This window comes from Mustela nivalis (assembly GCF_964662115.1).
Source record: "Mustela nivalis genome assembly, chromosome: 1".
In the NCBI taxonomy this organism is placed as follows: Eukaryota; Metazoa; Chordata; class Mammalia; order Carnivora; family Mustelidae; genus Mustela; species Mustela nivalis.
In genome coordinates this window covers 47058512-47072524 of record NC_139020.1, presented here as the reverse complement: position 1 = coordinate 47072524, position 14013 = coordinate 47058512, and the positions used below count along the sequence as shown (strand labels likewise).

Below are 14013 nucleotides of genomic sequence, written 5' to 3'. Positions count from 1 at the left end.
TAGGGTTCAAAGAATTCCCGCAAATAGAGTTCTAATATATAAGTTCATATTTTAAAATCTGAAAACACATTAAAAAATAATGCACAATAGTGAAATTGCAGGGTCATAGGGAAGCTCTATTTTTAATTTCTTAAAAAATCTCCACTGTTTCCCAAAGTGGTTATACCAACTTGCATTCCCATCAACAGTGTAAGACGGTTTCCCTTTCTCCACATCCTCTCCAACATTTGTTACTGTCTTGTTAATTTAGTCCATTCTAACTGGTGTAAGGTGGTATCTCAATGTGGTTTTGATTTGAATCTCCCCAATGGCTAATGATGATGAACATTTTTTCATGTGTCTGTTAACCATTTGTATGTCTTCCTTGGAGAAGTGTCTGTTCATGTCTTCTGCTCATTTTTGACGTAATTATTTATTTTGTGTGTGTTGAGCCTGAGGAGTTCTTTATAAATTTTGGATATCAGTCCTTTGTCTGTAGTGTCATTTGCAAATATCTTCTCCCATTTCATGGGCTGCCTCTTTGTTTTGCTGACTGTTTCCTTTGCTGTACAGAAGCTTTTGATCTTGATGAAGTCCCAAAAGTTCATTTTCACTTTTGTTTCCTTTGCCTTTGGAGACCTATCTTGAAAGAAGTTGCTGTGGCCGGTCAAAGAGGTTACTGCCTATGTTCTCCTTTAGGATTCTGATGGATTCCTGCCTCACGCTGAGGTCTTTTATCCATTTCTAGTTTATCTTTATGTATGGTGTGAGAAAGTAGTCAAGTTTCATTCTCCTACATATAGCCATCCAATTTTTCCCAGCGCCAATTATTGAAGAGACAGTCTTTTCTCCACTGGATATTTTTTCCTGCTTTGTCGAAGATTATTTGACCATAAAGTTGAGGGTCCATATCTGGGCTCTCTACTCTGTTCCATTGGTCTATGTGTCTGTTTTTGTGCCAGTACCATGCTGTCTTGGTGATCACAGCTTTGTGGTAAAGTTTAAATCAGGCAACATGATGCCCCCAGCTTTGTTTTTCTTTTTCAACATTTTCTTAGCAATTCAGGTTCTCTTCTGGTTCCATACAAATTTTAGGATTGTTTGTTCCAGCTCTTTGAAAAATGTTGGTGGAATTTTGATTGGAATGGCACTGAAAGTATAGATTGCTCTAGGCAGTACAGACATTTTGTATTTACCCCAATGATACAGATGTAGTGAAAAGAAGGACCATCTGTACCCCAATGCTCATAGCAGCAATGGCCACAGTCGCCAAACTGTGTAAAGAACCAAGACAAATGGATAAAGAGGGTGTGGTCCATATATACTATGGAGTATTATGCCTCCATCAAAAAGGATGAATACCCAAACTTTTGTATCAACATGGATGGGACTGGAAGAGGTTATGCTAAGTGAAATAAGTGAAGCAGAGAGAGTCAATATGATTTTGCTTACTTGTGGAACAGAAGGAATAACATGGAGGACATGGGGAGATGCAGAGAACTGAGTTGGGGGAAATTGGAGGGGGAGATGAATCATGAGAGACTGGACTCTGAGAAACAAACTGAGGGTTTTGGAGGGGAGGGGGCTGGGGTGTTGGGTGAGCCTGGTGATGGGTATTATGGAGGGCATGTATTGCCTGGAGCACTGGGTGTGGTGCATAAACAATGAATTCTGGAGCACTAAAAAGAAATTTTAAAAAAATGTACAATGACTGAAAGAGAAATGAGAGTAGAACCAGAGCTGTTGATAAATAAATGATTTCAGATATCTACATTATCAGACTGCATGTAAAACACACTTAATATGTTAAAGATAAAAAAGGGATTGAAATTTCTAGTTAGAAATTTCTGATTAGAATAGTAAGACTATAAAAGATTAAACAAACTAGAAAAAACCCCCAAACTTTTGGAAATGAAAAGCATAATTGCACATCAGCATTGAGAATTACTAAACTATAAGAAAAATCTGAAGAAATTACAAAATGAAGCCAGGAGAGCTAAAGAGATAAAACAACTGAAAGAGTAGTTAAGGGATATGACAAACAGTCTAATTAAGACCATCTAATTAACATGTGTCTCAGTTTTAAAAGATAAAGAAAGAAAAAAAGATTTCAGAAGATACATTTGTCAAGTTAACTTTGGTTAACAATATTCTAGAACTTAAGAAAGACACCAATCCACAGATTCAGGAATCTCAATGAAACCCAGGAAGGACAAAAGAAATCTGTACTTAAGTACATCATAATGAAATTGCAAAATATCAAAGATGAAGGCAAAATAAAAGAGCAGCCAGAGAGAATAGGAATGACAGAGTAGATCAATGACTGACTTTTCAACATTAACACAGGAAGCCAGAAGTAGCATCGTATCTTCAATGTGCTGACAGAAAACAGTATCAACCTAGAAGTCTCCACTCAGTAAAAATCTTCCTAAGAACAAGGGTAAAATAAAGACATTCAAATAAATAAAAAGAGAGAGCGCACAAAGAGCAGACTTCCACTAAAGGAACTTCAAAAATATGCATTCAGATGGAAGAAAAGTGATCCCAGGTGGAAGTGTGGAATAAAAGAAGGGATGATTTGGAAAGAAAGTGGTAAATATGTTGGTGCATCTAAACCAACACTGACTAAAATAACAATAACAGATGATGATAAAATCTTGGAGAATTAAAAAAGAAACTAAAATACAAGACAACATAAGACAAGTAATTTATAAATCAGAATGGTATACTCAGAATTAGTGTTTGAAATTATTTAAGTTTTGGGGGCATTAAAATGCTGATTAACTTTAGACTGATAACTTTAACTTGTGAGGTAGAATTTATAGGGCAATTAATTCCTAACAGAAGAGAAACAGTTTGTAACTTCTAAAGTAGGAAGGGAGAAAATAAATAAAAATATAATTCAAAATAAGCTAAGAAATAAAATAACTACAGTAAAAAAGGTGGTAAAAATAGGAACATCAGATAAGATGGCAAAAGTAAAATCCAAATAAGTCAATAATTGCTGTAATACAACTAAATGGTCATGTTAAAAGACAAATATTGTCAGACTGGATTAAAACAATTCTAACAATAATAATTCCCAACTGCATGCAGTTCATAAGTGACTCACTGGAACATAAGAATATAGCAAAGCTGAAAAGGGGTTGGAAAAAGATATCAGGCAACTACTAACCAAAAGAAAGGTTACATAGCTATGTTAATATGAGACAAAAGGGACTTCAAGGTGGAAAAACCTATAGTCATTATATAATATAAAGGAATTCTATTTCTGAGAAATAGTTTGAACTTACATGCATCTGAAAATAATGTAAAGCAAGAACTGTAAATATGTAAAGCAAGAACTGACAGAAACACAAAGACAGACTAATCCATCATCACAGTGGAAGATTCTAACATATATCTCATAGCCATTAATAAATCAAGCAGCCAAAAATCAGTCAGGTTGTAGAAGATTCTAACAACACAATAAGTAAACTTTATCTAGTGAGCATTGTTCTTAATTCCTACAGAATATGCACTATACTCTCTTCAAGCAGATAGGGAACTTGTAAAAAAAACTAACTACCCAGTGAGACCATAAAACAAACCTTAAAAAACTTCAAAAGGTAGGGGCACCTGGGTGGCTCAGTGGGTTAAAGCCTCTGACTTCAGCTCTGCTCGTGATCTCAGGGTCCTGGGATTGAGCCCACATGGGGCTCCTTGCTCAGCGGGGAGCCTGCTTCTCCCTCTCCTGCTCCCCGTTTGTGTTCCCTCTCTTCCTGTGTCTCTCTCTGTCAAATAAATACCTTAAAAAAAAAAAAAAAAAAAAAACTTCAAAAGGTAGATAACATACTGACTATATTTTCTGACCATAATATAATGGGTGATAAAAAGATCTCTCCCTCTACCCAAAAATACATGTTTAAAAATTAAGAAACAATTCTAAATAACTCATGAACCCAAAAGAAAGATGAAAGCCCAATAAAATCATGAGGTAGCAGGAAAAAACTACAGTTCCTAGCACAGCTATTCTAAATAATAAAATTTATGAAATACTGAAACTGACCCAAACAAAACAATCAGAATTTCTTTTCTTAGAAGATGAAAAACTGGGGTGCCTGGGTGGCTCAGCGGGTTAAGCCTCTGCCTTTTGGCTCAGGTCATGATCTCAGGGTCCTGGGATTGAGCCCCGCATCAGGCTCTCTGCTCAGCAGGGAGCCTGCTTCCCTTCTCTGTCTGTTTCTGCCTACTTGTGATCTCTCTCTGTCAAATAAATAAATGAAATCTTTAAAAAAAAAAAAAAAGAAGAAAAATTGTTTCAACAAAAAGCATTCTGAGAAGATTCTTTTCTCAAGTTTATCATATAAAAATAGCAAATAAAACTGCTGATAGCTAAATAGTTAAGAAGGTGTACCTAAAACATAAAGATCCTCCCTCCATTTTCAGTAATGGATCATATAGACACCTCTGCAAAGAACATCATTAAAATTAATAAATAAACAAGCAAACAAATCATTCGTTCATTCAGTGATTCATATTCAGAGTGTTGTATATGTGTGTGTGTGTGTGTGTGTGTGTGTGAAATATAATCAGCCTTGGAAGATCTTTACCCAACTACTGACTTTTTTCTGGGAAGAGTCTTTGATAAATTATTACTAGCCAAGTAAATGGCTTAAGAGAGCCATTAGTTGGGCACCTGGGTGGCTCAGTAGGTTAAGCTGCTGCCTTTGGCTCAGGTCATGATCTCAGGGTCCTGGGATCGAGTCCCACATCTGGCTCTCTGCTCAGCGGGGAGGCTGCTTCCTCCTCTCCCTCTCTCTGCCTACTTGTAATGTCTCTCTGTCAAGTAAATGGATAGAATCTTTAAAAAAAAAAAAAAAAAAGAGAGCCATTAGTTGAACAACCATTCTAATATTTAATAAGACTAAAATAAGGCTCAGTCCGTTGGGCGGCTGCCTTCGGCTCAGGTCATGATCCCAGGGTCATGGGATCGAGTCCCACATCAAGCCACCTGCTCAGTGGGAAGTCTGCTTCTCCTGGCTGCTGTTCCCCCTGCTTGTGTGCTCGCTCTCTCTCTCTCTCTCTCTGACAAATAAATAATTAAAACCTAAAAAAAAAAAAGACAAATAAATTGTCTTATTTAATTAAAACATTATGGATCTATTTTATTTTGAAATTCAGAAAAGGTCTTTAAAATGTTTCAGAAGAGGCTGTTCCATACCCTCACTTCTCCAAAGATTGTACCTTTAAAATTTAAAGGTACATTTAAAATTGCTTTCAATATATTACTCAGCTGCTCAAAAACTGCCAATGGCACCTTGTTGTCTGTAACACTGAGTTGAAATCCAAACCACATTGCTTGAATTAGAAGACCCATTTATAGTCTGGCTCCATCATATATGATCACTCTCTCCTCCAGGGCTGCAATGTCTAGCACTTGCACAGCTGCCTATAGAGGGTCACCACTGTTCAACAAGAGATAATCAGTGACCCCATTCAATCCAGGGTTCCTTTGGTCTATCATTCTCCTTCATGGAATTCTTTAAATACCCTTCAAGAGCCAGATGAACTTTAATTTCTGTTATGAAGACCTTCCAGATATTTCTAGGCCTAACATACTTTTACCAAATGCAGCATCCCAACTCAATTGCCTTTTAGCTTTTCTTCATTTGTTTATCTACCCATCAAATCTGGGTAGGGTCATGCTTTATACTCTCTTCCTCCCTTGCCATGAACTCAGCATAGTAATAAACAGACACAGAAGGTGCTCAAACAATAGTTGCTGAATGCCTCTTGAAAGAATATAGTAGATGCAGTCTAGGCCTAACTCTTGTATAACTATAAATCACCAAAGAGACACACACACACACACACACACACACACACACACACACACACATTATTACCTTTAAAAATTCCAACTTCTTTAATTAAGAAGGGAAAATATTGTATCTTTTTTTACCTATTTAATTACATTGCAATAAGCAAATATTATGAACAAAGGGTTTTTTTTCTTCCAGGAATTTTAATAATATTTTCTCATTTGTACTACCTAATTGAAGAATACAGCCTTTTTATCTTCTTAAGAGCATAAATGTTTTTAAATGTACAAGTGGAAGCCATGCATCAATGCCAATCACCCTCCCACCAACCTACTACTAACATACTGGCATAAATGAATATTGATAATCATTGTGCACAAAAAGTGCTATTAGTTATTGAGGTCACCATGACTAGATGAAAAGATATTCCACTTAGCCTTTGGGGAACAGATTCCCATTCCTGACCTAACAGCTGAGTTCCACTGTTTTTCATTTCCTCTTGTAATTATTGGTGAGTGTACATGAAAGTCTGCATATGTACATGTGTAATGTGTGTGTGTGTGTGCGCGTTGAGCAGGGAGGAGGAAAGAAAGAAAAAGAGTTAGACATCTGTTCCATAGGTTTTTAGTAAATTGTAGCCATAGATAGAGGACAAATGGATGGATGGACAGGTGGATGCATACAAGCATGCATGGATGGAGACTGTTTTTAACCAAAGTCAGCACCTCTCTGAGGTGAAGTGAGACCTAAACCACTTTCCTATTTTAAGTCTATTATATATTTAGAAAAAGGAAGAAATGCCAAATGTAAGTTTATGAACTCCTGCTAAATTTTAACCCCTTGCATTTAATAAAGAACTCTTATTAATTTCTGCAAAAAAGGTAAGATGATGAAATTTAACTGGGTTATTTATAAGATATACTTGAAAATTAATTTATAGCACACTTAAATGGCACAGTATAATAATGACACAAATTAGCAATCAATCATATGATAAATCTGTACTCTATCCACCTTATCAGAGTACATCAGCGCTTGAATACAAATCTCAGTTTCTCAATTTGAGGTCACTGATCATCAGCATCAGTGATTCTTGAGTTTCCCAGTGCTAATAAATGGGTTGGTACTTAAACATACTGGCATCATTAGGGCAGTAGTCATTTGGAGTAATTTAAAGTTGATTCTGCATGTTTTAAAACTCAACTGGAGCAGTAGTCATTAGAACTGATTATGGTTGAAAAGCAATCACTGTTTTTTAAGTTATGATTTGCCAAGAAGCCACTGTTAGGCCATAGCTGATTGCCTGAGAAGGGACGCTGCTCTTGAAGTTTTTATTCCTTGAGTCTGTGGGTTGTCAGAGCAGTATCATGATAAAGTTTTCCCCTTTGGATGGTTAAATATACCCAAGGGCAAATTTCCTTAGCAAATAATATTTGTGGTCAAGGGAATTAAAGAAACTTGATTAAATGAAAGAAAGAATAGTTTCTAGATTAAGATTTAATTAGTATTCACTTGATTTAAAAGCACAAGGACATAATCTATCACTGTAAATTGTATCCTATAGCATCTTGCACATGCATTTGTCTCAGTGGAGCTGTGAAATAAATGGCACATAAAATAAATCAAAAGCTATTAAGTCAATGTATGGAAGTAGTCAGATAATGAAAGATCATTACCTCTTTTCTCCTGCTTGATCCAAAACAGTCTCTTCTATTCATCAGGTTTATGGAGTATCTACTCTGTGTGGAGTATTATTGTTCCAGCCCTCATATAAAATCTCAAAAAGCAGGAAGGAGGTTTGAGATATCAAGGCAGAGGGCATGGCACAGTGACTGGCACATGGTAGGCTCTCAATAAATGGCAGCAATGCCTTTCCTTTCCCTTCCTATTCTCTGCATCTTTTTAATATAAATGGCATATTTGAGCTCTGAAATCTAAATCACAGGATTGAGAATATATCTGATAAAAGTCTTAAATTTATATCATAATCTAAAAAGATAAAGAATTTACAGATTAAGAAGTTGGCAATAAATGAAAGAAGTTTAAAACACTGTATGATAGGATTTTACATGATCCCTTCAATGTGGTTTCTATTAATGTTATTGTTGTTTTAATGCTTATAGGGGCATAAACAATTAGAGAGGCAGAGAGGGAGAGAGGGAAGGAGGGAGGGAGGAAAGGAAGGAAGAAGGGAAGGAAGAAAGAGAGGAAGGCAGGCAGGTGAGGGAAGCTGGGAAGGAGGTAAGAGGAGGAGAGAGAAAAAACTGTACAAACAGAAATACTTTAGAGTTCTATAGTAGAAAAGGCAACATACTCTGGCCTGAGCCCTGCCCCATCTGTGTATCGATAAACAGAATACTGCACAGTGTGGCTTTCACTTATATGAACTATAAGATGAGGTGGCTGACCAAATTTTCTCCAAGATCTATTCTCACTCTACCAACCCATAGTGCAAGCCCAGTTAACTAGGTGGCAGATAAGAGAAGTACAAAGTTCTATGCCTCTGTGTTATAGTGTTTATCCCCTAAGTTCAAATCCTACTACAAGACACTGAATATGATTTCTACCAGTTTCTTGCTGAAGTCAGTCTACAGTTCAAACCCTGGTGCCACTGTGACATTGGACAGGTTACTTAATCTCTCTGTTCTTCAGTTATCTATCCTTCAGAGTCATTATGCGGATCAAAGTTGATATTATATGTAAAATATATACTGCATAGCATCTATTAAACATTAAATGTGCCATCTACTATTGTTATTATAACAAAGACGTAATACAAACAAAACCAGCAGAGGATAGAAGGGATTAGCTTTCATTATAGAGGCAATACATGAGGAAAATACTTAGGTATGTAGTTGGTCATTAGGAGGCTGGTGATCAGTAAGCTCAATGACAGTAGTCTGATGTGGTCACCAGAAAATGTTAAGAAAACACAAAAGACTTTACACGAAGTCTGTAAAAGGGAAGATGATCCTAATAATATACTGAAGTAATTTGTTCATTCTGAGCACCAAACTTTTAGAAAGAGAGTATGAAAAGATTCAAATTATAAAAATAGGAACAGTTTAAGATTTAGGACAAATTGTCTTCAAATATTTAAAACACTCTCATGTCAAAGCAATGCATTTATTCAGTAGGACTCCCTGGAAAAACCAAGAATAGTCAGTAGCAGTTAGAGGACGCCAGTTTTCAGTATGGAATGAAATGGATTTGTTGGGGAAGTAAGAAATCCTTGGAGCTATTCGGTGCTGACTAATGACAAATGGATGTGCAAGTACCTGGAAAAAAAGTAGTTCTCACTCAAGAGAGAATTCAATCTAAGGATGAACACAAGACGTTCGACATCCCTTCCACCTGCGTTTCATGATGTAAATGTCTAGTAACATAAATTGTAATAGCATTTCTCATGTATAGAATGGCCCCCTGGCATGAATGCAAGATAATGGTGTAAAATGAGAGCACAGAATTAATATTAAAAATTCAGATCTTTCCATTACATTTTTGGCTGGAGTTGTCAAAGCATGGTCAATCTTAATCGCATGAGTTGATTACCAGTCATATGTAGATCTTCAATTTGAAAGAAATGCAACAAAAATACTGTATTTTTTGCCCATAAAGTGGATAACAAGCTCATTAATGCTCCAAATTATTTCTGTAGTATAAACCTAAGTAAATTACTCTAATATTAATTATAATTTCAAACATATTCTGACAGTACTAATGATACCGTTTAATTAAGACAGTTTTGATTTTTCATGTTTCCTAAAAGAGATATGCAGATCTGTAAAACACAGTTGGCTGGGTTACCAATTTACTTTTGACCTCAGGCCAAGTCCTTAAACCTCTCTGAGGTCCAATTATCTCATCTATTTAAAAAGGGGGAAGAAGGGATGGCAATAAGTAAAGCAAGTATTTTCCAAGGCCTTTTACACTCTAAAATGTGCTTTTATGAAATGATCATCCTTCAAAATAAAACTCAAAGCATAGTTTTTATTTCTTTATTTGTTCATCATTTTCCCCATATTTTCCCATTATTTAGCCATAATACAGGGAATTAAAGCATTTAGTTTATAACACCACCAGTGACCGCTCTATGAGAGAGTTTTATTCTGTCCTTCTGGGGTTTGGAAGAAATTACTTCACTGAGGGAGGGGATTTTACAGCTAGAAACCATCTTCACATCAAACAATAATTAACTATAAATAATGGACAAAGCAGGTTTGGAGACAGGAAGGGAGAGTGTAAAATGTCTCTTTCATAAATATAATCTTGGAATGAACCATTTACTTTACTTCCTAACTGCTTTATTTCCTCAGGCCTTCTAGACCCACTTCAGTGAATTTATATTAAAAGCTAATCCTCCTGTTTTGCGATACTTGAGTTTCCAATGATGAAAGAAAAACATAAAGTCGACCCACCCATCTGCTTTTCACCTTTACCTAACTATTCCAATGATATCCTAAACTATACCAGTAACTCCCCCAAAATAAAACCTGTTCAAAAACCTGTATTTTGAATCTATTGGTCTTTCTTTATAAAATTTAGCCTGGAATCAACCTTCACAATTATATTCTGTGGGACTATTTTCTTTAAAAATCAACTACTTAAAAAAAAATGGGGTACAAACCATTAGACAAGGTCCCTTTAAAGAGGGACTGGGCAAAGTGCTGAGAACAATCTGTACTGGCAAGGGACAAAAAAGATGACCTAATAGGTCTTTTCTGTCTCTAATTTCTGTGATTCGAGGATTTTTTTACTCCTGCAGTAATATTTGTGAGTTTAACAGTTTCTCAAAACTATTATTAGTTACCAAGGAAACGCAAAATGTTTGCAGAAATAAATAAGCACATGGACTGGACCTAAATAGCAGGCTTTTCCAGTTCCCTACTTAATAATCTTATGGTGGTGTCAGATTATCAATTCTTTATTCTCTCCAAGTCATTCTGTTCACCTACTGGCATGCTCACTAAAATCCCCTAGCCAAGTCATAGCATCCATGTAAACCAAGAACAGGAGGTTCCTGGATTAATAGGAGAGTCTCTATTAAATGTAGGCTTTGCTGCTTCACTTGTGGAGGAACAAAAGCTACAGCACTGTCAGAGGGACAGTAGGCAGTGGCTGGCCTTGTGGCCACCATTTCTAGGGACAATATGCAAATACATGCTTTTAAATGACCCCCTGTCTACAGAAAAGCAATGAACATGATTAAAATATATAAAGATAAAAGAACAAAAAATACATATATAGGCCATAGTGGGATAACACAGATATTTTATAAATGTTTATAAAGAGTAAAAGGGAACACAGTGCAGTTGACCCTTAAAGAAATGTAGGGATTAGGAGCACCAAATCCTGTGCAGTCAAAAATTTGCATATAAATTTGTCTCCCCAAAACTTAATTATTAATAACCTACCATTGAACAGAAGCCTTACTAATAACATTAATAATTAACACATATTTTATAATACATATTATATATTATAATCTTGTGATAAAGTATGCTAAAGAAAAATATATTGTTAATAAAATCATAAGGAAAATACACTTATAGTAGTGCACTGTAAAAAAAGTCTGCATATCGGGGTGCCTGGGTGGCTCAGTGGGTTAAAGCCTCTGCCTTCGGCTCAGGTCATGATCCCATGGGATTGAACCCCGCATTGGGCTCTCTGCTCAGCAGGGAGCTTGCTTTCCTTCCTCTCTCTCTGCCTGTCTCTCTGCCTACTTGTGATCTCTGTCAAATAAATTAAAAAAAAAAAAAAAAAAAGTTTGCATATATGTGGACCCATGCAGTTCAAGCCTGTTTAAGGGTCAATTGTACATCTAACTGTTAATAGTTGGCAGTATTCATGAGGTAGGACTAGATGTAAAATGTCTTTTCTACTTTTCTGCAATTTGCAAATTATCATGGACACTGAACTGTTCTATAATTGATTTTCAAAGCCACAAAAAAATCATCTAATTAACAGTCTTCCCATTCACTAGTATTACTACTGTATTACCACTGATACTTACTGTAATCAGCCCGAGTTTGCTCTCAAGAGTATTAGTCCCTGTTGTAAAACCAAAGTCAGCTGAAGTATGAACAGGAATAGCTGAAGGACTTCTGGAAACTTCAAGGACTACAGAGGACAGGAGATTTGGGTTGCAGATAAGAGCAAGTGGGTCTCTATGAAACTTCAGTTCACTGTAACCCATTAACTATTGGTGAAAGGCTCTATCTAGGTGCACAGTGCAAGTGTTGTGCTGCCTAGAGATATGGTAGATTTTGTGTGGGCACTTATTTTTTTTTTAAAGATTATTTATTTACTTGACAGAAAGAGAGTGAGAGTGAGAGAGAGCGAGCAGAAGCAGGGGGGAGTGGCAGGCAGAGGGACAGACGGAGAAGCAGGCTCCCTGCTGAGCAGGGAGCCCAATGACATGGGGCTCAATCTCAGGATCACAGGATCATGACCCAAGCCAAAGGCAGATACTCAACCAACCGAGCCACCCAGGTGCCCCTTGTGTGGGTACTTACATGTACAAAACTAGGCAGAAGACACCTGGGCAATAGAAGAGTAAAGGAATAGATTAGAAAACTGATCCTTTAGGGTGCCTGGCTAGGCTCAGTGGGTAGACTGTGTGACTCTTAATCTCAGGGTTGTGATTTCAAGCCCTAGGTTGGATATGGAGACTACTTTAAAAATAAAATAAAATGCTATTTAAAAAAAAGAAAAGAAAAAAAGGAAAGCGATTGTTTTTGGCATGGAGAGAAGGTACTTTTGCCCTGAGACTTCCCTTTTGGCTCTACATTCTACAGCTGCCCACATATGGTGCTCAGTCCCTTCCTCTTAAGCTGTGTAGCTGCAGAGGAGAGATCAGCACTGGATACATGGCAGGCTAGCCTGATGCTCACAGTCAACACTGCTTTCGAAGAAGCCTGCCAGTGAGGTATTAGAATGTTCCCTGAGGTGGAATACTACAATGTCAAAGGCTTACACTAGGGCTAATCCAACTTCAGCCTAAGGTAATAGGAAACTATAGAAACTTTTCCCATGCTATCCTGGATCTGTCCCCACTATGCTCAGCTTCTCATATAGGACTATGCCTGTGATAAGGATTGTTTTCCTTTGTGTGTTATGGTGTTTTCACATACACTATTTTATAGAGGCAAAGGAGCAAACATATCACATTCAAAGTAAGTGTTACTATACCATAAATCCCAAAAGAGTTCCCAGGGAGCAGAGTACATCATCCCTTAACTGATGAAAGAAGCAGTAGTTAAAATTGTGGGCATCTGGGAAGAAAGGTGTAGTTAATTATGAATACTGCTTCTCCCCTACTTATCTGAATGAGGAAAAGACTTCACCAGCCACAAGAAGAAACTAAGGCAGGGAGACGGGACGTGAAAGAAAGTAAGAGTAGTTACATCGCAAAGAGAAACTGGCTTTGACATGCTTAGTAACATGTTGGTAGTATTTTTAAACAGTTAAATGACAATACTGTGTACATGGCTAATAACATCGGTAGCTGCGATCAATGTATCGAACTCCTGGCATTAGCTTGAACCATGGGAAATTGCTGATATTCAACTGTTTTTGACTAACAAAAGTGATTCCTATGGTTCAATTAAACAGATACATTCTAGTTTCCACCCTTGCTGCCTACAAACCCTTCTTCCTCATTAGAAAGCAATTAGATTGGTAGAAAAATTCATCTGATCATTTCCAAATAACAACCTAAAGCTACTACTCATTAAAATTAAAATTACTCCTTATAGAGAGGACTTAAATTTGTAGTTATACTTATTTGTAGGAAATTTTGGATTATAAAATAAGAAGAGTCATATATCAATTGGACAATAAAATTTTCGGTAAAAAAGTAAGTAAAATTTTCTCAGCCAAGACTGAGGCACAGTGGTCATAATTCCATTCTTTTGATAAATATATGTCAGAAGCCAAGAAAACAAAGTTTATATCTCAAAGAGAATGTTCATAGGGGAAGAAGGAAATAAAAGTCTACCTGAGGACTCCTGTGGCCAGTAGAACATAGTAACAATGACTGGTTGGAGTTTCCAATACAAGACCCAGAGTGCTCTTTCTTGTGGCAGATAGAGATCCCCCCTGCTTAAGACCATTGACTTTCATCTGTCGGAAAACTGTCATAATGTTCTAATTTTATTAGACCAAAACATGTTGCCAACATTCTCAAAAAAGCTGTCTTAGTCAATATACAAATCCATGATATCTCCAA

General features: G+C 36.6%; 1 protein-coding gene across 6 annotated transcripts in view; it reads right to left on the bottom strand.

The window, feature by feature from the left end:
* The window catches only part of CMSS1 (cms1 ribosomal small subunit homolog), a 384418-nt gene that overhangs the window by 309270 nt on the left and 61135 nt on the right, over positions 1-14013 (bottom strand). The gene's annotated exons all lie outside the window — the stretch shown is intronic.